Source organism: Manis javanica, chromosome 14 (genome assembly GCF_040802235.1).
Source record: "Manis javanica isolate MJ-LG chromosome 14, MJ_LKY, whole genome shotgun sequence".
NCBI classification, from domain to species: domain Eukaryota; kingdom Metazoa; phylum Chordata; class Mammalia; order Pholidota; family Manidae; genus Manis; species Manis javanica.
In genome coordinates this window covers 56705218-56730562 of record NC_133169.1, presented here as the reverse complement: position 1 = coordinate 56730562, position 25345 = coordinate 56705218, and the positions used below count along the sequence as shown (strand labels likewise).

The 25345-nt window shown below is 43.6% G+C and overlaps 1 long non-coding RNA gene across 3 annotated transcripts; it reads left to right on the top strand.

Moving 5' to 3' along the window:
• Positions 1–7881: 7881 nt before the first annotated feature.
• On the top strand, positions 7882–13020 carry LOC108393944 (uncharacterized). Of its 3 annotated transcripts, none has more exons than XR_001852337.3 (3): positions 7882–8044; positions 11514–11627; positions 12317–13020. It is a non-coding gene; the product is annotated as an uncharacterized lncRNA (long non-coding RNA). The 3 variants fall into 3 exon arrangements; XR_005060711.2 differs by lacking the exon at positions 7882–8044 and adding an exon at positions 8408–9510; XR_005060712.2 differs by lacking the exon at positions 7882–8044 and adding an exon at positions 9529–11363.
• Positions 13021–25345: the final 12325 nt, after the last annotated feature.

The following is a 25345-nucleotide window of genomic DNA, read 5'->3' as shown; positions in this document are numbered from 1 at the left end:
AATTAGACATAGAAGGAACATACCTCATCATAATACAAGCCATATATCAAAAGTCCGCAAGTCACACACACACACACACACACACACACACACACACACACACACACACACACACACACAGTGGAATATTATTTAGCCTTAAAAAAGGAGGAAATCTGGACTTTTGTGACAACATGGATAAAAATTAAGGGCATTATGCTAAGTGAAATAAGAGAAAGACAAATATGTGATCTCATATATGGAATTAAAAAGCCAGTGACCAAACTCTTCATAGAAAAGTTCATATTTGTGGTTACTAGAGGCAGAGGGAGGGGGAGAAAGAATTGGATGATGGTAGCCCAAAGATACAAATTTCCAATATAAGAAAAATAAGTACTAAATAATGCTGATTACTACAGTTAACACTGCTTTACGGTATATATGAACATTGTTAACAGAATAAATCCTGAGAGTTCTCATCACAAGGAAAAAAAGATTCCTTTTTAAAAAATATATGAGGTGATGAAAGTTAACTAAGTTACTGTGGTATTCATTCCATGCTGCATATAAGTCAAATCCTGCTGTACCCCTTAAATTTACATGGGACTGTATGTAGATTATATCTTAATAAAGCTGAGGAACAAATGAACAAGTGGTGATGATAAGGAGTGCACTGTGGGTGGGAATGTAAATTGGTGCAGCCACTGTGGGAAACAGGGTGGGGGTCCTCAAAACATTAAAAGTAGATATGATTCTGCAGTTCCACTTCTGAGCATTTATCCAAAGGAAACAAAAACATTAAGTCAAAAAGACACATGTACCCTCATGTTTACTGCCATGTTATTTACAATATCCAAGACATGGAAGCAACCGAAGTGTGCACTGAGGGCTGAATTGATAAAGAAGATATAGTATAGACAATGGAATATTATTCAGCCATAAAAGTGATGGAAATCTTGCCATTTGCAACGACATGGGTGTAGTATGAGGGCATTAGGCTAAACAAGTCAGAGAAAGATAAATACTATAAGATTTCACTTATATATGGAATCTAAACAAAAAACAAAAATACCCCCAAAATCTGAGCTCATATGGAGAATATATTGTGGCTACCAAGTTGAGGGCTGGGGTGTCGGCAAAATGGGTGAAGAGGGTCAAAATTTAAAACTTCATGTTGTAAGTCATGGGGATGTAGTGTACAGCATGGTGCCTATAGTTAATCCTGTATTGTGCTAAGAAAGTAGATCTTAAAAGTTCCTACCACAAGAAAAAAAACTGTTTAATTATATGTAGTGATGGATGTTAATTAGACTTATTGTGGTGATTATTTCACAATACATACAACTATCAAACCTTTATGCTATGTACCTGAAACTAATATAATGTTGTATGTAACTATTATCTCAATTTTAAAAGTGGTTCAGTGCAACTGAACTTGGTGGAAAGACTAGGCAGTAATAAAGGTTTGAGGATGCCGAAACTTGGAAAAAGGACAAAATATGCAACAATGGAGGAGAACTACAAACAAGTACTTCCAAGTCAGAGCAGGGGTCTCAGCTAAGCCAGAAAGGACATCAGCTGAACTGGAAACCAGCCCAGAATCCCAGAGCTTCTAGTTCTTATCTGTGTTTGTGATTTTGCCTTTAGGTGCTGTTTCTGAGTCACATGAACCATTAAGGCTTCCAGATTGCACAGACACTATCTACCCATGGACCAATTTTGTTTAAGCTAATTGCTACAGAAATGTGGGTTGTAGCAGAGTAGACTGAACTTGCTCGTGATCTTCAGACACTGGTAGGGGCTGAAGTGTGACCCTCTAAAATTTATAAGTGCCTCAGACCTCAGGATGTGACTGTAGTTGGAAATAAGGTCTTTGAAGAGGTGATTAAATTAAAAGGAGGCCATTCGGGGGAGTCCTACTCTATTACGGCTGGTGTCCTTATAAGATGAGTTTAGGACACACACAGGCAGGGAAGGCCATGCTCAGACTCAGAGAGAAGACAGCCAAGGGAGGAGCTTAGAGGACACCAGCCCTGCCAACACCTTGGTGGTGGCGTTTCTAGCCTACAGAACTTCTAGTCTTGAGAATTAGAGAAAACACACTTCTGTTGTTTAAACCACCGGCCTGTGGCTTAAACAAATATTTCCAGCTTTGTTATGGCAGCTGTACCAAGTGAATACAGAAATCACCACTGTGTATAAAAATCCTCTTGTAAACTGTCACAGACCAAGTCAAATGCCTTCAGGGCTCAGGGAGGCAGAAGAGAACAGCAGGCAGAGGGGCTGCCCTGGACTGGACACATCACCCACCCCCAGGGCACAGGGGGCTCTGTCCCAGCTCACTGCTGCCATGTGGGCCTGAGGGCCTTGGTGCGGCAAGGCTGTCTGATTGTTCTCAAGGGAGTCCAGATGTCTGAATTTTATATAAAATTGCCCAAATTCTTCAAACCCTGACCAAAGAAAATATGACGGAGGGTTGGTATCCAGCCTTTGGGCCCCCAGTTGTGACCTACTGGAATGCAACAGATCACAAATCTGTAAATGTCCGTTCCCCAGAGAGCCTTAGGGAGCATCCTGTGCTGGCTGTGTGCGGTGTGGCCCCAGGGGCGTTTGTACAAACTGAAATCAAAATCTGCTCACTGCCAGATTTGCACGGGATGCTACATAATGTATTGCAGACATGGAGACTGGAGTTAAAATGAACTGTCACTTAGATTATCTATTATACTCTTGTATTTTCCTATTATTGGCTGTTCTGCCTACACTTTCTCCCAAATATTGTAAAGATGAGGGTCCTTCTGTCTTTGCAGAGCTGGTAAATCCAGGATAAAGCCTAACACTGTGTGAAAAATTAGTATCTAATGTAATAGCCTAAAACTCCTCCTCGAATTTTACTCCTTATCACGACTTTAGCACGAAAACGGGTAGAAAAAATTCAAGTGTTTCCAACACACACAGCTAATCAGATTCGTAAGTTGCTTCTGTAACACAAAAACTGAAATAGTTTTGACACTGAAGCAGCAATTAACAAGGCTTGTCATGGAGAGAACACTTATGGAACAAAACTTAATATCACATTTTTAGATTTGCGTAATGGTTTGTTGGCAAGCTGGGTCTTTTTCCCATTTCTTTGCTGATGTTAAATGTTTTAAAGAGTGTATGCAAGTATATTCTTGTCAGCAGGGACTTGGCAACTGATGTGTCCTTCCTGGAGCCCCTGTGCCTTGCTTCAGCCTCAGGACTGAGAGCACCAGCCACCCAGGCGATGGTATATGAATCTGCTGCTCTGAGGAGTAAATTAGGGAGAGCTGGAGTCCATCTGTCTCTTTCAGAACACTCCACTTTGGGTAAATGAAATATGTGTCACCAACAGGAGTTTTGGATGACAAAGTAGAGGTGTACTTATATGACTTTATTATTTTTTCAGCTGACTTGGCCCCAGTGGATACATAGGGAGGTGAGGGGGGAAAATGATTAAATTGCCTAGTAGTAAAAACATACTTTTCCCCTGCTTCTTAGTATGAAACTAAGGAATGGTAGACAAATATTTCCACGACCTAATAACTGCCCCTTGAATAAGCTTCCATTAATTAAAACAAAAATTAGTCCATGCCAAATGCAAGCAAAGATGTGCATGGAATTGTGGGGGGAAAGTATACAGGCAGTGTGAGATCAGAGAGGCAGCAAACCAGATTTTCTGTTTCCACTGTTGCTGCAGGAAGATCAAATCCACTTGATACACATATGTATGTATATTATGTAGCATGTGGACAGATAATCCTCCATTCAATGAGTACCTGCCTCCATCTAAGCACTTTACATACATTAACTAATTTGGTCTTCACTTTGCATGGAAGGTACTATTATCTCCATTCTGCAAGGGAAGAACTGAGGTTCAAAAAGGTTAATTACTTGCTTAAGGTCACGCAGCTAGTAACAGGTGGCAGGAAGGTGCAGTCTTTGTCCCCACAGACACTGAAGTTCATACTCCTTCTATTTTGACTAGTGAGATAGAAATAAAATGAAGCTGGACTTCAAAATTTATAAAATTATATATATGCACATACATGGCAGGTGACTCAGAGGCATATCAAAACAATAAGCCTCATTATGCTAAGTGAAGTCAGAGAAAGACAAATACCATGTGATCTCTTTAATACGCGAAAAAATGAAAAAGCTCATAGATAAGGAGAACAAATTGGCGGTTGCCAGAAGCTGGGGTGGGTGAAGCGGTTGAAAGTGGTCAAAAGGTACCAACTTCCAGTTCTAAAATAGGTAAGTCCTGGAGATGTACTTTACAGCACAGCAACTATAATGAGTAATACTGTATTGTATATACGGAAGTTGTTAAGAGTAGATCTTAAAAATTCTTACCACAAGACAAGAATTTGTTAACTACATATGGTGATGAAGGTACTAGATTTAGTGTGGGGGTCATTTCATAGTACAAATACCAAATCCTTCTGTTGGATGCTAGAAGCTAATATATTTCAATAAAAAAATTGAAAAGCAAATGCAGTTATATTGCTCTAGGTTTAGCACATTTTCATACGTAGCAGTTTAAATAGTAGTAAGAAAATAAAGTACTTTTTAATTTAAAAAGAGTAAGTCTAGAGTTTGCTCTGAAGGAGGTCCAAGTAGACTTACTTGCATAAGCTCGTGATGGCAAAGTCCCCGTGCCCAGCACTGCAGTGGAAGCAGATGGCGTGGGGTCATGGGTGGGAGCCACCAGGGGGCAGGGGATGCTTCTGGAGATGACATCCGCGGGCCAGGAAGGATGGCCGGAAGTCTGTAACATTCCACACGGAGGGCAAGGCACGTGCAGGTACAGGCCGATGAACACGTGGTGTGTGCAGCGAAGGAGAGCGTGTTCTGTGTCTGGGGCGATGGGAGAAAGGGCTGAGGATGTACCTTGACGCCATTTCTGTAAGATCGCCATATAATAATTTTTTTTCTAAACACAGTAACAGTGTTAAAGATGAGTTAGTAGGAGAGAAGGAGCCCCGTTTATAAGATGTAAAAACAGTCTCAATGGGAAATGATCAAGCTTCAGGCAGCGGTGATCAGGACGGATGAATGGAAGATGTCACATAGCTGGGTGATGGTGCCAGCTCAGAGGGAGTGCGATCTCTGTCCTGGGCACCAGGTGGGTAGCGAAGATGGTCCCCAGGCTGAGGAGCCATTTTGATGGGAAGCAAGGCTTTGAACAGTGGGTGGGCATGTAGGACACCTGGGCGGACGTTGCCTTCGGGCCTTGTCTGGCTCTAGGGGATTTCGGCTCCCGGGAGGTCCATGAGCTGCTCTGGGTAGGGACTGTGGCGTAGCTGAGCTCCCCCTCATTAGGCCACAGGGTCTCAAAGCCAAGAGGAATAGTGTGACTTTTGGAGCTTATCTGAATTATCTGAGGCAGCCTGGGAAAACTTCCCACACTAGGGAGGTTCTCAGCCATGCAAGACCCTGTTGTTGAAAGCCCGACGAGGCTGCTGGGAGCTGCCTTCTGCATTACAAAGGCTCTCCAAGGCGCCTTCTGGCCCACCAGCTCTCTCTGCTCTTCCCTCCTTGTAAACTGGGGTAGGATTCATTAGGAAGTGGATTTCTTTAGCTTTAAAATGAGACAACACACTGCTGGAGACTGTTTTCCGTCACTAGAGGGCACCAGTCGCCCATAGAATGTCTAGGTATCTATTCTTCCCACAGAAAAAGTTGCACGGAAATGGCTTGCTGTAAGGTAGGTGCCCACTACCCCTCCCTTATTAACCCCATTTCTGCTACTGAGCTGAAAGGACATCCTGACTTCAACTTCAGTGTTTTCAGGGGTGTAATTCAGATATCTAATTGGTTGGAGCTAGGAAGAACTTTTTCACAGAATTCCATGACTATATTATCTTTGCTACCGCTTCTCTGGCTCATATCACATGCCAGATAATGTTGTACGAATTTTGCAAAGGGTTTTCTTTCAGACCCTGAAACCAAAGAGGATTGTTGGTACAGGAAGAATATCTCCTTAGGGCGGCAAAACTGGGAGATAAGATTTACCACGCTACACCAGAGAGTACAGGTGTTTCTATTAAATCTCAGGGTGGAGTTCTTCCCTATAGGAACCCTTTAGAAGGAAAAACTGCTCAGATGATTGGTTTACGGATCCCTGTAGGGGATTGCACAGAAACAGTGTCGTAAAGAAGCTAACAACAGTCCAGTTTCCCCTGGCTTTCCTTCAGGGGACTGACCCCCCTGGGCCAAGACCTTGTCTAGGTCACACAAGCAAAACAGGGTTGTTTCTCATCTGAGAGGTGTTCCCTAAATCCATAGTCTTGTGCTTGGCAAGAAGAGAAAACTATTTGATTGTACTGGGTGCTGACAGGTGCTCTGCCCCGAGCAGCACTGCAGGGACTCTGCCTGCCCCGGGCCTACCTAAGCTCAGGTCAGCTGTAACTGGCACCTGGGTGCAGGCTGTGGCAGCGGTGCATTAGGGACTCTGCAGCCCCAGATGCCATGCACCTCTGAGGGGTGTCAGGCAGGATCTTCAGTCACCATGTGCTTTGTGCCGTGGACTCTAAAAACGGAAATTCAAGCCCTGGCTCCTTGCCACACCGTGTGAGGCTGGATGGATGAGCTTGGCAAACCCAGGAGAAAGGAATCAGTCCAAATGGAAGATAAAGGAAAGATTAAGAAGCGTGAGGTTTTCCTGCACTGGAGTCTGTGCATTTTCTCCAGGACCGAGGCAGGTGTGAGGGCAGCGCGAGCTGGAGGACAAAGTCACATCACATACTGAGAAGCCACTGAATGCCAGGCACTGGGCTAGGTGTATTTCAGCTTAACTGTCTTATGATGAACATTTATTCCTTTTTTATAGAGGAAGAAACAGGGCAACATGGATTTTAAGAATTTGCCCAAGGTCATACTGCTCATTATAAGAAGTAAGAGGATAATAACAGCCACAACAGGTCAGACATCCTCCGCTCTGATCCTCACCGCACTGCACGGAGACAGTAGCATACCCATTTTGTAGATTAGAAAGCTGCGTCTGTAGGAGGTTAAATCACTTACGCGTTTGGCTCCTTCTGAGGCTCTCGGCCTGGCTGCCACCCTTCAGGCATCCTCTGCTTCACTGTGTTCCCAGATTGGCTGCTTCTTCCTACAGTTTAAAAAACCCCGATAAATGAATTCATATGCATATGCTAGAAAAACTGTGTTCAAGTCAGATCACTAAGACCAGCATCTCCCAGGCATCTGGCACAACTGCCCTGTGCTCCTGTCCACACCAAGGGACCATGGCCAAACACATTTAGGAAACTTAACATGCCATGTCTTCCTCTTAAAAATTCCTGACCTTACTATGTGAAATCCTGGGACATAGAAGTGGCTTTGAAGTCAAGGGCAGTGCCTCTTACTTGCACGAGCCCTCTGTGCCTCGGGTATGCGATCTGGAGCCGCAGCCTCCCCCTCTGGAAAATGAGTGGACACATGTGCGAGCTCAGGACCAGGCTCAATACAGGCCATGCTGATTTTTGCTGCCTCCCCCTCACCTGTGCACCTTGCTCCCTGAGCTTGTGGTGGTGGTGCCCTGCAGGCTCAAGGTTGTAGGCCAGACTCCCCGAACCCCTGGCACAAGCTGGGGTGTGGCTGGGGAAAAGAGGTTTTTCAATCAGTTATGGGCTGCACTCTACTTAACCTTTCTGTTACTCAGTTTTCTCATGATGAGATGAGGCTAAAACAGTGCCTTCCTCTTACTTTTGAGGAGGTTGGGAGCAAACAGCTCAACAGGTGTGAGTCAGTATCATCAAAGGCTCCAGGAGAGCGAGCACCTGTGCAACGAGGGGCATGATGCCACCAGGAAAAAGTGAACTTCCCCAAGTGCACCTTAGAAGCCACTTTGGTCAAGAGCGTAACTTTGTTTACTTGGAAGTTTGTTTGGCCAGAAGCAAGGTTAATCTTCTCACTCCTCCCTAAGGGAAAGTCTGATGATGCATAAGAGGAAGGAATTGACTGGCATGGAAACACACGGAGAAGAGCAAACGAAATCTTTGGAAAAGAATGCAGAGCACTCTGTCCTTTGGAGGAGCAGGTCTGTGACGGGACATCAGCTCCCATCTGCTATGAGGCTGTGGGTTGCCTGGGAAGGTGTCAGGGGGAACAGGCCAGGTGAGGCCAGGGATGTCCAGGTACAAATGGTTGTATAAAAGGGACACTCTTAATGTCTAAGATGGCAGGTAATCCTTTAAATAAATTCAACCTGTTTCCACTAGAGTAACTGTCTCCTATAGATATTTAATCTAAGGAATAACAGATACTCCTTTGGAAAAAATGTTGAGCAATTACAGGCCTCTTCCTCCCTTAGGCCAGTTTCCCTTCTTCTGCTCCTGCCACGTGTAACACAGAGCAGAGGTTTGTAGAACTCAGGCCCGGGGAGCTAAGTTGGATAGTGGGTGAGAGCAGGGAGGCGGCTGGGCAAGGAGCTGGGGAAGGTCAGAGAGTGGCGTTCAGAAGGGCAGAGAAGCCACTTTACTTAGACTGCTTAAGCTGCACCTTATTCCCAGGGGCTAATCAAGTCCTCTGAGGAGAGAGAGAGAAAACACACCACCAATAAAACTTTAAATGCAAATCAAAGAACGAACAGAAAGAACGTGTGTGCATGTGTATGTGTGCATTTTTTTAATCAAAACCAGAAAATGTATACTTTGCAAATCACAAAGTGTGGCAGTTTTAAATATGATTGGACATTTAGTCATCCAGAGGACTTGGGACATCTTAAAACAGTAACTTAATAAATTACCTTTGTTTCTTTAAAAAATAAATCTCTATTAAAAAGGAGTTCACAGCAAGCATGACATGATTTTTCAGATTATGCCAAGGAAAGGAAACTTTATGGTGGCTGAGTAATCCACAGAAAACAGTTGTTGATAAGATAGGTGCTCAATAAGTGTTAGGATAGTACTCTTTTTCTTTCATAAGAAAAGGGACAAATAAGCAAAGGGAGGTAGTAGTGAGAAGAAAAAGGGAAAGAGGAGAAAGAGAGAAGGAAGAAGCTAAAGAAAGAAGGAAGAAAATTTCCTGCCAAAAAACCATGCCAGCTAAGACATGGAAAAAGTTTGTGTGGTTAAATATTGATGACATTTGTGGACATTTTAGGGAGTCATCCACAGTACATCCTGGGAATAAAATCCTATAGTACAGGCGGCTTTTAAAATGTTTTATTAGATTTTACAGCCAATTTACTATATAATGCCAGTTGCATATCTTAAAGAGATAGGACCACCAATCAGATCGGACGTTTCCTCCTATGCTTGCTTATCTCTTTTTGTTTTAAGAGAAAAAAAAAATTGAGCTGCAGTTGTGAACTGTACCTTTAAAAACTAATCTTTGAAATCAGGCTGCAATCCTCTTGTTGACCTTAGACCATATGATTCTCTTGAAGTCCAAAGACATGAATAGATCTCTTTGTGTGCTCAGCCCTTTTGCAAGCCAAGCCGGCCTGGGTTTTGTTCTGGCATGTCCTGGAGAACGCTGCAGAGAGTAGGTTTTGATTTACAGGTACACCTAAGTAGACTTGCTTTCCTTTCCAGGAAGAGGGCACGATGGGCTTATGCGCTTAAATGTATACACATGGGCTCTTCTAGAAACCTATGTGGTGGGCGTTTGGTCAAAGGGGCTCCTCTGGCAGGAAGCATTGCTTCCAAATCCTTACGGGTAGACAGGAATTCTGGAAAACTGTCAAGACAAAGTGGTCAGGGAAGATTTGGGCAGAAGAATTTTGTGGGTAGGAACTTAAAACATCTCACTGTGCAGAGTTCATAAATTTCACATGTTCCAAATTTTATTTGGATCTGGTGTTCTTTGTTTTAGTTATTTACTGTGTTTCAGGCACAGGTGGTCCTTTTGACTGGAAACACCCACCACTATATATTTTCTGATCCGTGGTTTGCTGCCAGATAAGATTTCTATATTAAATGAGGTTGGTTTGGTCCAATCAGCTTGGTGTCAACTTGCTGGTTGTGTATATGGTTCCTTTGCATATCATAAGCAAAAGCTATAACTGAACCATCATCTTCAAAGCTCTACAGTGGTTACAGGGGCCCCCGAACAATGACTTTTTGGTTAAGTGAACTTTAGTTATGGTTAGCAAAGAGAGAAATAGGCAGTACCCTTTTAGGCACCAGGGGTCTCCTCTGCCAGGAGGGTGCCCAGACAATTTGATGATGGTGCTAAAGATGTCAGGGCTGCCTCAGTTTCCAGGCTGGGTATTAAGATTTGCACCAAGAAAAATTCTTGCATGGCCACAGGTTGAGCCCCAATGTTGAGGGAAACATCTGTGCTGCTCAGAGGAGCCACGAAGGAAAAGCGTCCTTTGCAGCTTTGGCAGCCCTGTTCTGCACACTTGTCTTTTGTTCCCTGACAACCCGAGAGACAAAGACCCCCTCTGTCTTTTGCTTGGCTTCTCCTTTGTGGAGCTTTCTGCTCCCTTTTAGATCCCACACTCCATTAAGACTGTTCCTGTGACCGGAAGGTGATCAAAGAAACACATTTCAAATAGTAAAAGCAAGTGTCCAGGAAGGATCTTGCCAGCAGGTTAAAACAAATGAAAAAGCCAGGCCTCCAGTGTCTCCATCTGGCTCTGCAGCAGCCGAGAGTGAAACGTCCGCGAGCCTGTGAGCAGCTGTCTGCAGGCGCAGCGCGCTCGGCTGCCCCGGACTGCGTCACAGGCTGGGCTCTGCGGCCGGAGACGTTCCCGGGCAGCCGCCCTGCCCGCGACTGGACGGCTCTTGCTTCCTTTCATGTCGTGTCAGTTTTTTCCCCTCCCTCCTTGTGTACACCATCTCTCACCTTCCCCCCTTTCCTTTCTTTTACCAGTCATTGTTTACCTTCTGCTTAAAACCCTTGACTCCTCTCGGCAACAGTCCAACTAACAAATCCCCTCAAGACCTGGCTCCGTAGTGTGTCCCGCTCTTTATATTACGGCAACGATAACGTGGCTATCGGTTATTGAGGGCTTATCCTGTGCTTTTTATTCCGCTTCGGTGTTCCAGCACCTTTCGAGGAGAGGCGCCCGTCAGGACAGGCTAACAGTTGCCGTAAGCAGTCCCAGAATTGCAGTGAGACAGGCGATCTCAGGCGGAGTCAGCCTGGCCCGCTGGCCCTCAAGCAGTGGGTGCGGCGCTCCGCCATCCCAGAGCCTTTTGCATAGAAGGGAGAGAGTGCGTGGATGACCAAAGGGACTTTTTAGGGGCCAGGCCTCTGAGTGGCACCTCCTGTCCCCATGCTACTGGCTACAGCCTGACATGTGTCCACCCCAGCCGCAGGGGAACCAGGCAGCGTGGGATGTAGCTAAAGCCGTGTGGTGGAGGCAGCGAGGTCTCCTGCACCCGCGGGGCCCTCATCCTATCCAGGTGAGAAAACTGAGGCTCAGCCTTCAGCTAATCCATGGGAGAGCCGGGGTGCAGGCCCTGTAAATCCAACACCAGAACTACATTCTTAACCTTGTGCCTGGCATTTTCTGCCTGCCTTCCATTAAAAAGTTATTCCTTCTTTTACATTAGACTTTACCTTTTACGAATCTTTACTCCTGGCTTCCTGCATTGGGGCACCTGCTGTACCAGCCTGTGAGCACCCAGGAGGAGGGAAGGTCTCTTCCACCTTGGCATCATCTGCAGGTACCACGGCGCCCGGGACACAGTGGGGCAGAGGGGAAGTCTGATGAATGAAGAAGCTGTGGTTGAGGGGTGTTCATGGAAGGCCCCAGGGCACTCCTAGTGAGGGGATTACTTCACTTTTCTGATTCCAGTCAAGGGTGATTGCAACAACTGTGTGACCCCACGTGGTTATTTTCAACCCAGCCGTTAGATCCTTTAAACAGGCAAGTGAGAGTGTATCTCTCTTCTGCCCAAATCCCTCCAATGATACACCTGCACCGAGATCTTGGTTTGTCAAAATCAAATGACAAGTAGGCGTATCAGATGGATAGAAAGAGCTCCCAATGTCCAAAGCCAGAACAATTAGAGAAAAAATAATGACAGTATTGGATTATAATCCAATAAGCAAAATAATTATGTAGGAGTCTCTACTGATATAAATAAACAAGTAACTAAATAGGGGAGAAGGGACACATCTTTGACAGAAGAATTCCAAATATTAAACAGAGTAGGAAGGAAGGAAATAGAAAATCACCATTGGACCACTACTTGCTCCAGTCAGGATCCACTGTTAGATGCTAACATCAGAGGGCAAAACTTTTAGAAGGAGGACATTTTCATAGCTCCAACATAGCACCTTCAAAATACTCATTAATTATTATGGCAATTTTAATATGTATTTACAAGTTCTTTGATGTTCCTTATTCCAGGAGGTGGCACTCACTTCTCCTTGAAGGTTGGACTTAGAATTCACTTCTATGAACAAAGTATAGAGACAAGGACAGAAGAAAAAGGGGAAAAGAGTACCTTTACAGTGGAGAAATCTTGCAGATACTACATAATCAAGTGATCAAAGTTAACATCACCAGTACTAAGGCACGGTGACATCATGTTCCACATGAGATGTGACAAGGACACCTCAGTTCTGTGGGATTCCCAGTCAAATCATGAGAAAACATCAGCAAACCCAAGTTAAGGGACATTTTACAAATACCTGGTCAGCCCTCTTCAAAAATGTCAAGGTCATGAAAAACCAGAAGAGAATGAGCAGCCATCGCAGATGGGAGGAGACCAAGGAGACAGGATGAGTCGGTCCAGCATGGGGCCTGGATGGGATGCTGACGCATGAAAGGACATTTATGGAACAGCCACGGGAATACAAATAAAGTCTGTAGTTCAGTTACTAGTTTTGTACCAATGTTAATTACGTAGTTTTGATTAGTCTCATGGTTACATAAGATGTAAACATGATGGGAAGCTGGGTGAAAAGTACATGGGAACTTTCTGGATCATCACTGCAATTCTACAAATCTAAAATGACTTTAAAATAAATTGTTTTTTTACATATCAAAGGAAAAAACACCTCCATTTTGTGCAAAGAATAAATGCAAAGTCCTTTTCAATTGCCTACAAAGTCTGAAATGATGCTTACCAATTCCCTCTCTGGCCTGGTCGTCTTCTCCAATTCCCTCTCACCTCAGACAGCTTTGGCTACACAGGTAAGAAGAGTACAGAGGCTCAAAGATTCAGTCATGCCAATACATGACAGAACCTGGATTCCAACTCTGTGAATCTGACCCCAGAACTACACTCTTAACCTTGAGTTCTCTGACTGCCTTGCAACAAAAAGTTATTTCTTCTTTTCTACTAATACTTTTTACTTTTTTTTTTTTAACACATCTTTACTGCTGGCTTATCACATTGCTGCACCTATTGTTTCAGACTGAGTACCCCAGGACAAGGGAAGTTGGGGCTCTCCCTCTGCTGTTCCTCCCACATTCCCTCTGCTGGGAAAGCCTCCACCAGAGATATGTTAATGGACAGTTTCCTTATCTCTTAGAGATCTTTATGCAGATGCCTCCTAATCATAAGACCCTCTCTGATCCATCTATGTAAAAGAACACACATGTCCAGGATACCCTATTCCCACTCCTGTGTTATTTATCTCCATTGCTCTTATCATCTGTAATTCAATACATTTTGTTTTTTCCTTAAGTATCTCCCTTGTGGTAGAAAGAATAATGGCCCCAAAGATGTCCATATTCTAATCTCTGAATCCTATGAATATGTTAGGTTACATGGTGAAGAGGAATTAAGATTGCAGATGGAATTAAGGTTGCGAATCATCTGACCTTGAGTTGGGGAGATTATCCTGAATTATCTGGGAGACTGTGGAGCAAATGGAAGTTTCTGCTCAGGATTCCCACCTGGCCTTAACAACGCCTACTGTGTATATGATAAGACCCTGTTTGCAAGCTTATGGGATGTTTACAGGTGGCAGAGCGGCTGGTCCAGGGGAGGGGTGGAAAGGAAACACCCATTCTCCCCTTGCCTCAGTTCCTGGTACGTAACTTGTCAGGCATCTGCCAATCACCAGGGACCCGCTCACAGAGTCCCTCCTGGTGCCTGGGGAGGGGAGAGGAGGGCCGCTGGTAGGGGAGAGCAGAGAGCAGCTAGGGAGAGCGGGGTGGGACAGACCGGTACCTACTGCTGTGAGAATAACCCCCGTGTAAGCCCCCAACTTCTTGTCCTTGCCTTTATTCAGTCTCATTAACTTCACAGGGAACTTGTGAAGGGGACAGGCAGGGAACCCCGGCCTCCAGGAGCAACAGGGACCCAATGTAATAATCACAAGAAACTTTCAAGTGGAAAAGGGAGGCAGAATATAAATTGGAGTGATTCGATGCGACTCAGTCCCCCACGGCTGTTTTTGGAGATGGAAAGGAGCTGTGTTCCAAGGATGGGGGCAGCCTCTAGAAGCTAGAAAAGATGAGGAAACTCTTTTCTAGGGCCTCTAGAAGAAATGCAGCCCTCCTGACGTCCTGACTTCAGTCCAGTGAGTGAGACCCATGTCAGACTTTACAGAACTGTAAGATAAAAACATTTGCATTGTTTTAAGCTACCAAGTTGATGGTAATTTGTTAGGGCAGCATGCAAAACAGACTCAAGGCATGATCGAAATCAAAACCCCATTGCTAATGTCCATACAGGATGTTGGGTCTAATCAGTATAAGGACTGTTTTCTTGTGAATCCTCCAGTGGTGATAAGCAGGTCAGTGAGATTCCATGAGCATGGGGTATGTCTGAGTGTGTGTGTACGTGTCTGTAAGTGAGCAGGGGTGATGTCCTTGTGTAGTGTTCCTGCCACACACTCAGAGAGCTCACAGGCATGGTCCTCATCTCTGGGGCAGATGCTATGGGTAGGGCCATTACCATTTCTTGGGTTCAAGATTTACAGTCTCTAGGTGGACTTGGAAAACATTTCCAGACAGTTTTCCTGAGTGCCCTGCACCTCCCTGTCTGCTCTAGACAAGAGAGAAAACTGTCACCACAGCATCCAAGAGCTTTGGTTAGGGCTGACTCTGAGGCATTAAGGAAATCTTACAAGAAGAATTTGATTTATGAAGGCAGTGCAAAAGGATTGCCTTAGAATCCTTCTCAACTAGAGTCAGACCTTTGAAGGCTATAGACTCATGGGTGAATTTGTTTGTTTTTATTATGTAAAATAACAAAAGAGCCAGAAGCAATATAACTGAAATGCAAGAGAGCTTTATAAATAAGATAGGAATAATAAATACTTGAAAGATAATGTCCCCAAGCACTTTAGAAATGACAAGTGTTTTAGAAATTTTTAGTTGAATGGCTCCTAATTCATTTTGGAATGGGCTTTGGTTGTTAAATTCCCTTTTCTGAGAAAGTCAGCAAAAGTTTTAACTAGATATAAAACACAAACAACACCAAAAGCATTCACCATAAAGTGTTCGTTGATGTATTTAATAGAGATAAAGCTATGTTATATAAGTAGAAGATTTTGGTTTGCACATGACAAGAAAACCTGCCAGCACTTGGCTGAAACAATAATGGGAATTTACTGGCTGATATAACCATAAAAGTCTTTGGCAAAGATAATCCAGAAGGTTCCATGTCTCCAGGACTGTGCTACTGTTCCCTGCACTTCTCTCAACTTTGGTCTCCAAAGCTAATTGGCTTTTTCCTTGCACCAGCTTCTCTCCCCTCTACTGGCCCCCAGAGGTCAGCTTCCTATTCACATTTAGTAGAAAGAGACATCCTAGAGCTCCTACTCAAATGCCAGGGCTGGAAAACTCAGGTTGATAACAGTAGAGTGAGGTCACAAAGTAAGGCCTTCGGGCTACATTCACCCAGCTTCCTGGTTTTGTAAATAAAGTTTTACATGAAGGTAATGAATGGTGTCCGTTTGTTCACATACTGCTTATGGCTGCTTTCCCTGTACAATGGCAGAGTTGAGTAGTTACTGCAGAGACCTTACACCATGCAAGCTAAGATATTTACTCACACCCTGGACAGAAGTTTGCTGACTCCTGACACAGCATAACAGGGAATACCGCTGAGATAACTCAGTCTAGAGGCTGTTCTCTTCTCACCAACAGCACTGAATTCGTTCTCCCAATTTCTCTTCTTTCTTTTTCCCACCAAAGAACAGAACTCAGGCAAGTTAATAAGCAGTTTTCAAAAGTCATGAGTCAGACTTCCTGATGTTTTAGCATTTACATGGACCCTTTCAATAGCTAACAGTCACAGCCATAGCTATGCTGGGAAACAGAACAACTGAAGACGGTACTGGAAATTAATACTGATAGCATGCACTAGAAGCTAATTCTGGGTAAACACTTTACATAGATTAACCTTTCACAAAATCTTATGAACTGTGTTATGTTCCTACTTTATAGATGAGGCACTGAGAATTTAAGAAATATCGCCAGCTTACATAGCTGGTAAATGGTGCAACTATAATGGAAAGCCACGCTGGGGGACTCCAGAGCTCATGGCGCTCATCAGTGCAGAGGCTGCCCCTCTGAAGTGGAATTCAAACTGAGCAGCACAGAGAGAGACTAAGAATTCTCTGCAGTGTGCTGTGGCTCGACACTGAATATGAAAACTGGGAGAGGAGCAGAAAAGGAGCAGGGGGCCTTCACGCAGAAAGACCAAGAAACGAAACACGGAGAAACTCAGGAACAGAAAATAAACAGTCCTTTAGTGGCCTTTCGCAGAAGTCCCAAGGGAGATCCTGACGAGGCGGCTTTGGAGGGGAACACCTGAACCACACCAGTGTCAGCCAGATGAGTTCTTGGAACGCATGCCCACAAATTGTGCTATAGGAAAGTGGTCCTGTGGTCACCTCAGCTGTAGAGATGTAGCATACGCCAACCCACTCAGGGAGATTCCCAGTGCATACCTTATGAGACTTTGAGAAATGCTGGAGTATGGAAAGCTGTTTGCCTAACCCACTACTTACTGAATTTATTGGACAGCTGAACACTGTTTGTGGTTATGTATGATATCTATATATTTTCCAGAGAACACACTTTTGATCCAGTTTGTTGTATAATTTAAATGCATCATTTAAATGCTTAGTTTACCCCATAGCCCATAATGTGAAATCACTCCTTTGTAAGTTATCTTTTTTGGTTGTCTTCTCATAATCTTAGTAAAAAAGCCCTTCCAAGGCAATTAAAGCAGGACTGTGAAGTGGGTGGATCTCTAGGGGCCAGATGGACTGACCACTAAGCAGGTGAGCTTCCTTGCCAAAAGGTGCTGTGTAAGGCCTGCTCATGGGGGGACCTGCAAAATGGGTGTTAGTTTCACCTCTTACAGGGATCACTTCATGAATACATTAATGGGCTAAATTGTAACGGATAACTAAATAGGGAATCAGAGTAAAAAAAAACAAAACAAAATCCAAAACTGCAAAATAGTACAAGCAATACACTCAAAGGAATATAAAGATTGAAGCTCTCAGCACGGCATGGACTACTGCCCACAGGGGAGGTTGCACACCTGAGCTAGACTGGAAAGGGTGCAGTGGACCGCGGGGAGAAGGGAGGGAGGCGTCTCAGACCAGCAGGGGCAGGAGTCTCGTGGATGGACATGGGGCTGGTGGCTGCAATGGGTGTTGGCGGGGGATTGCTGAAATGAAGAGGTGAAGTGGCAGGTGTATGGAAGACCCTGAGAGCCTGGGAGAGAAGTGTGGCTTTAATTCATCTGGTAACATTGGAGGTTCCTGAACAGGCCAAAGCATGTGTTGTCTGAGGTAGATTTTGTAGGCTGTAGCAGAAAAATCAATCAGGAGGGAAGAAGCTAAAAAAAGGAGGCAGAATTCCCTTCCTACAGAGGAGGAAGAGACCATTAAGGATTAGTTCTGTCTAGTTTCATGCTTCTAAGAGGGCTACTTTCCAAATTACCAAAATCAAAGTCATTGATTTTACTTTTTGGAAATGTCCATAGGCACTGATTCCATAAGCATATGTCATTGGCCTGACCCATTGTTTAATCAGGATTTTAATTCAATGATTTGCTTGCTGGCTTCTAAAATAACGTGTGTATGTCAAGAGACTATAGCCATATATATTATTTGTTCATCACAGCATGTTTGGAAAATAAAGAAAAACCTAGGGAAGAAAATAAATCATCCGCAGTGCCAGAAACGGTTATGCCTGTTGGGAGCAGTGCCTCCTGGACGCAGCACGGTGGGGCCTGTACGGGGCTGTGGAGGTGCCAGTAGACAAGGCAGTGCTTGGGGATCCCGGCTGAGGGGCGGAGCAGGGAGCACGTGTGGAAGTCATGTGGGCTCCTTAGTCTTGGAGGCACATGTGAGTTAGGGTGAAATGCTCCAGCCAGGTTTTGGGCCATTTCAGTGACTTTTCATTCTTAAGGGCAGAGTTTCCAATGCTGTCCTCTCACCATGGCTGGCTCCTGCTGTGAGGTGCCAGCCAAGTCAATAATGTATATAATAGAAATACTTCTGTTGCCTACAAATCATGAGACATAATGTGAGTCCTTAGTGAAGATGGAAGGCAGACTGCATCATGTAACACACACCTGAGCTGCCCTGAGACCTCTTTACCTGTTCAGCTCCTTGAGGCCCAATGCCCAGCAGTGGCTTCTCCAAATCTCTCCCCACTGTCTCTGCACATCTCCAGGAACTGCTGGCTTCTTTTTTTAAATTTTTTTTATTGCTCTTCATTCTCAGGCTTGCTTCTTCCTATCCCTGTTGCTTCTGGAAGTTTTCTTTTTCAGAGTTTGAGCTTTTTCTTTCTTTTTTTGAATTTATGTGTAAACGTAGTTTCTCTAAGTACTTTTCTTCCCTTTGCCTATTACTCTAGGCATGAGACAAAGGCTGGGAAGTTGAGCAGTTCAGCAAAGAATCTTAGAAAGCTCAAGAGGGAAGGCGGTGAATAACTGTTTCCATAACCACACAAACAGGTAGGGGTGATCTACTTTATTAAGAGGCTGGAACTCCTTAATGCCGATTATCTACAGATTAATGCCAAGCAAAGATGATCTCTGGAAAGTAGAAAGCTGATTAATGCTAGGAAATAAATTGACCCTCAACTCTGGTAGGTGCCTAAAGAAATCTCTGACTTCAAATTAGTTGTATCTTTGGCTGATGTTTTCTGCGACATAGAAACAAGGAACAAGGGTTTGGTCCTACTGATTTACAAGATAAAAAGGTTCTTGCCAGGACTGAGGGCCCTGAATGTTGAGCAAGGCCACCTTGCTTCACGTGGTTGAATTTTTTATAAAATATTTCAGAAACTTTCATTGAGGGCTGAAATGATAACTTGCAGGCCTTACATTCTCTCAGCAAGGTATTTCTTTATCAGGTGCACAGTCCAGGCACCTGTGTTGGGGTTGTCACAATTAACTAGGTGTGCTCCCACTTTTGAAGATGGCTATGAATCTTTCTTGGAGTTTTCAGGTATCCTTGGGTCTATGGAGTCTGTTGATGCCTCTCCGTGTCCCTCTGTCTGTCCTGCCACTGTATATGTCCCTGGGACAGGTGCTGCTGGAGTCTCCTCTGTCATAGGGCTTTGCTCAGCCCTATTCTGTGGCTTCTGCAGGGATCCCTTGAGCAAAGAATATAACCCTCCCTTCTGCTGTAGGCAAGGGAATGGAAGTCTGGCAATGGAATTCTGCAAGAAGGATTTCAGTGGCTTATGCTAAAATATTTAAGGAATAAGAGCCAACTAATGGAGATGGATTAGTTGTGCATTAAAATTATTCCCAGATACCAGAGAGATTAGGTTGAGGAGATATATTACAACTAAAAGTCAGTAATGGGTATGATTCCTTTCTAGTTTCACCAACAATTTTAATATATGAAAAAGGTAAATTATATGAGGACATAACAGTTTTGAAGGGTAGTGTCCTCTTACAGTCAGAAGGAACTTTAAACATTATCCAGGGCAGCTCCCTGATTCTGAGTAAATGACCCAAGGCCTAGAGCAGTGGAGTAACTTATTCAAGGAGCTTCTATTTAGTGGCTCGAACTTCTCTTATTGGGTGTCTGATGTGTGTCAGGTGTTAGTCTAGGTCCCAGATTAGCAGCCACAAAACAGGGTTAAGGCTCCTTTCCTTTTGGAGTTTAAAAGTCAGTGGGGGAGGCAGATAATAAGCAAGTGAACAAAAACAAATGAGCAAGATCATTCAATGAATTAATTAATTAAATTAATAAACAAATGTTTTGTATTTTTAATTTTTTGTTGAAGTATAGCTGATATAAATACTATATATTGGTTTCAAGGATACAACATAGTGGTTCAACAGTTATATACCTTATTAAATGCTAACCCCAGCTAGTGTAGTTACTTTCTGTCAACATAGAAAGATGTTACAGGACTATTGACTGTACTTTCATCCCCATGACTAATTTATATTATGGTTGGGATTTTGTGTTTTATCCCCTTCACCTGTTTCACCCACCTGCCCCAACCCCTTCCCACTACTCAGTGTCTATCTATGAGTTTATTGCTGTTTGGTTCATTTTGTTTTGTTTTCAGATTCCACATGAAATGAAATCATATAGTATTTGTCTTTTTCTGCCTGTTTATTTCACTGAGCATAATACATTCTAAGTCCATCATGTTGTTGCAAATGAAAGGATTTCTTTCTTTTTAATGGATGAGTAATATTACATTGCATATATGTACCACATCTTCTTTATCCATTCATCTATTAATGGACACTTAGGTTGCTTCCATATCTTGGCTACTGTAAATAATGAAGTAATAAACATAGGGGTGCATGTCATTTTTGAATCATAGACTTTATTTTCTTCAGGTGAATTCCTAGAGGTGGAATGACTGGGTTGTATGGTATTTCTACTTTCAGTTTTTTGAGGAACCTCCATACTGCTTTTCATAGTGGCTGCACTAATTTACATTTCCACCAACAGTGTAGGTGGGAATGTAGTTACTCCACATCCTTGCCAACACTTATTTCTTGTCTTGGATACTGGCCATTCTGACTGGGGTGAGGTGAGATCTCACTGTGGTTTTGATATGCATTTCCCTGATGACTAAGCAATGCGGAGCATATTTTCATGTGTTTGTTAGCCATCTGCGTGTCTTCTTTGGAAAAATTTCTATTCAGGTTCTCTGCCCACTTTTTAATTGGGTTATTTGTTTTTTTGATTTTGAATCAGATGAGTTCTTTATATATTTTGGATGTTAACCCCTTATCAGATAAGTCACTTACAAACATATTCTCCCATACTGTAGGTTGCCTTTTTGTTTTGTTGATGGTTACTTTGTTGTACAGAAGCTTTTTAGTTTGATGTAGTCCCACTTGTTTATTTTTGCTTTTGTTTCCCTTGCCTGGGGAGATGTGTCCAGGAAAAAAATTACTCTTGCTTATGTTTAAGAGATTTTTGACTATATTTCTTCTAAGAATTTTATGGTTTCATGTCTTATATTTAGGTCTTTAATTCAATTTGAGTTTACTTTTGTGTATGGAGTTAGGCAGTAATCCAGTTTCACTCTCTTGCATGTAGCTGCTCAGTTTTCACAACACCATTTATTGAAGAGACTGTCTCTTTCCCATTGTACATTCATGGCTCCTTTATCGTATATTAATTGACCATATATGTTTGGGTTTATAGTTGGGCTTTCTGTTCTGTTCCTTTGATCTATGGCTCTGTTCTTGTGCCAGTACCATGTTTTGATTACTTTAGCTTTGTAGTAGAGCTTGAAATCTGGGAACACGATACCCCCAGCTTTGTTCTTCTTTCTCAAGATTGCTTTGGCTATTTGGGGTCTTTTGTGGTTCTGTACAAATTTTAGGATTATTGAGCAAGATCATTTTAGGTGACGAATCCCTTAACAGTAGCAAAGGTAGAGGGGGGAGGTATAATAAAGAGATGGAGAGAGGTTCTGAAGACGGGACTTTGGCATTGAGGCCTCAGTGGTGGAAATACCATTCTGGGGAAGCTGATGTAAGTCTGACTGTGTGTAGTGCCACAGCACTCCAAACCCCTCTGAAGAAAGTACCTGTGACAGCTTCCTCCACTCCAGGGAGGTTCTGTCATCTTTTGAGCATACTTTCAGATAGGAAAGTGAATACATACTAATCTAAGTGGACACATACTAAGCCTCAAGCAAAAACTATAATATGCAGCACACTGTCTCAGATCCTGTTAAAAAGAAATTTATATTGTGTCCACCCCTACCCTCATGGGGTTTGCAGCCTAATGAGCAGCTTCTCAGTCACAAAGGCAACCTCCTATATCTTGACAATTTTCCTGAGACTTGTCTAGGTAGAAGTAAGGGAGGTAGCTAATTGGACTTAAACAGGATTCTGGTCAAGATCCTGTCCTCTTCTAAAAAGAGCTGTAGGCCATCAGATCTAGGGCTTTATATCTAACCTACCACACATGTGGGCATTTAATCATATTATTATGCTTACACAGTAAGAAGAACAGGTGAATGCATATATTAACAATATTGACTCTACGATAATATTAGTCATTGGAAATAAGTGAGAAGAGCTGAGGAAATTTCAGTGAGTAACTGATGACATGCAAAGCCTTTGTTTTTCCTTTTAAAACAAAATTCAGCTAACTACCTTGGGACTGAGTGCTGAGAAGTCAAGCAACTACTTGATTGTTATCCTGCAGCTTGTGATTATTTAAAGAACCAGTGTGAGATGGATTCATATATATTTATTAGTGCTAATAATAGGGAAAATACATTTTGTTGAAAATAGTATTTCCATGACTATTCTCAGAAAATTTCTCCCAGGTTATATAGGCTTCACATTACTGTTGAAGACAGAAAAAAAAAAAAAAAAAAGCCTATGTAGACATCGTTAAAATCCTGGAGAAGAGGGCTAGCCTGGAACAGGGGATTTTTTTCTTTAAAGCAGATTTCATGGAGATCCAGTCTGGAGGGGTGCACAGACCCCACAGAGGCATGGGCTTCTGCAGCTCAGAGGCTGAGCAGGTGCTAGGTGGTCAGCCAGAAAAGAGATGCTGCCTGCTCAAGGGCGCTTTGGCCAAGGGTCCCAGCTGGGTTGTCTGAGGAACCTGCCAAGCTGCCCCAGTAGAACAGAGGCAACCTCAGACATCCCCCGGGCCCAAAGGGCACCGACACCAGTTCCCGTCTATGCCTTTTCTCCCTCATGGAGGAGCAATCAGAAACAGCCGCTGGCTGGGGAGACAGGCCACGACAAGTGGAAGGAGGCCTGTCCCCTGCTCCTCCCTCGCTCAAAAGCAGAATTCCAGGGTGGGGTGGACCTGAGTGGATGGGGGCAGGGGAGAGGTTTTAACTTTGAATGAGTTGGGAGTTGTCACTCTGCTCGAATAGATGAACTCCGAACTCCGTAATTCTCACCTGAACTGGACTCAATAATGTATGAAGGTGACTGGAGAGTTTTTATTATCCAAGCATTACGACAAACCAGAGACATCCCTCAGATTTCATGTCAGGGTCAGGAGAGAACAGGTGAGGGAGTTTAATAGGCAGAGAAAAATAAAATAAAATTGGTTTCTAGATCAATTAATTCTCTGGTTCTATGACTTGAACACACAGTGAGATGGTGTGGCTTTTGGGCTCGGTGGAAAACGTCAAATGCCAATGACCAGGGATGGTATTTGCTTAACTTGCATTCTCTCTGAGACAGCATCTGTAAAGTGCTTAGCATAGCGTCTGGCACAGCACAAGCCCTCACTAAACAATCATGGTATTATATTTCTTATCTTTAATGGTTATCACAGGGCATCAGACTTAAGACATATCCAAGTAGACTCTTAGCAATACTCAAAAAGCAGGTTTAGAAGCGGAACAGTTCTGAAGAGGAAGCTCTGAAATCATCCCTCCCCAGCAAGGGGTGGTGGGACCTCTGCCAGCTGTGGCTTCCCTGGGAATGTGACAGAAGTGATGGGTTGCACTCTGGGAGGGTACTGTCGCGGAGGATCAGGCCATCCTGACTGGGAATCTTGGTTCCATAGTCAGTGGTGGGGCAAATTATTAACTTATTTGACCTTCAGTTTTCTCATGTTTAAAAATCCAAAAGTAATACAGATCCACTGAAAGGGATTAATACCTGCCTCGTTGGGCTATGTTGTACCTGATGGATATTCTATTTGTTTGCTTCCTTCTTTCCACTTTACTGGCTGTGTTCCCTTTCTTTTTTAATTCTTAAAATCCCTCTGTGGGTGCCCAGCATTCTTAAGCTTCCCTGCTCTGTGCCTTGTTCCCTCTACAGAAAGTAGTCTAATAAACAAATTTCTCATAAGGTAGAAGTGTAGAACAATTGCTGAGATTGGTCACCTTTTAAGAGAGGAATTTGGAAGATGGAGCAGAGAAGAAACCTGATAGACAGGTTTAGGATCGGAAGGACCACATTAAGTACACCCCCACTAGGCTAGTGCCCCACTGATGGCAAAACTACCATTTTTCCAACTGGATGTACAACTTTTCCAGCTGATGACTGGCATTCAGCTCTGTGCTGCTCTGTGCCTGGCACTAAACTTAGAGCTTTGTGACAGAATCTCCCTGCATCTTTAATACTCGACAGAGAAGGTCATTCGCTGAGAGAGGTGACTACCCAAATCTCAAACCAGACAGACTTCAAAGTAGTCATTGATCTCAGACACACCCCCATGAGAAGACGATATGGAAATGATTCAGGAAATATGTGTGTGGGTGAAGAAAAAAAGATGAAAACTTTGGAAAGAAAAAAAGATGAAAATCCCCAAACTTTAAATGCTTCAGATTGCCCTTGATCTCTTTATCTTCCTTCCTTGTGAGTTAATAGCCATTTCTGTTGGGTCAGCACACAAGCTACTTTCCACAAATCTGCCAGGTACTCAGCTGATGACGAGAGGTCAAAGCAGGATGCGTGTCCACGTTCTTTAATCTGGAGCTGGCATTGGCAATGTTTGTGCGTATTTAACTTTAATTAATTGACTTCTTAGAGAATAGGGCTGACAGTTTTCTTTTCATGGATTTTAGAAAGTTGAAATGTTTTCCTCGGGGAACCTTACAGGGCTCTAAATCCCTGGGCCTGTGGAAGAAGCTTTCATAAAATAGACACCTCTTTTAGAGGAGCTCTCTCTTCACACAGCAAACGCAACATTATTCATCCCTGCAGGAAGATTTAAGTCCTTCAGGGTTATCCAAGGGATACACAGGGATGAGACTGGGAAGAAATAAAAATATTAAAGTGAAGTTGTGGTCCCTGAACGTTCCTCCTCTTCAGGAAACGTTCTGTGGATTCTCTTCTCATCATATTGAACTGTGGTGTACGATTTAGACCTCGGCAGCACATCCCTGACCCCACCAAGTGGTTCTGAGCGCACAGCCACCCCTCAGCCCTGATCCGTAAGGTACACGTGGCCTCACACTGGCAGCAGGAGTTGCCGTGGGAGGCTGAGCTGCGCTGGCCCCAGGGTTCAGGCATGTGTGATCACGTCTGGGGGG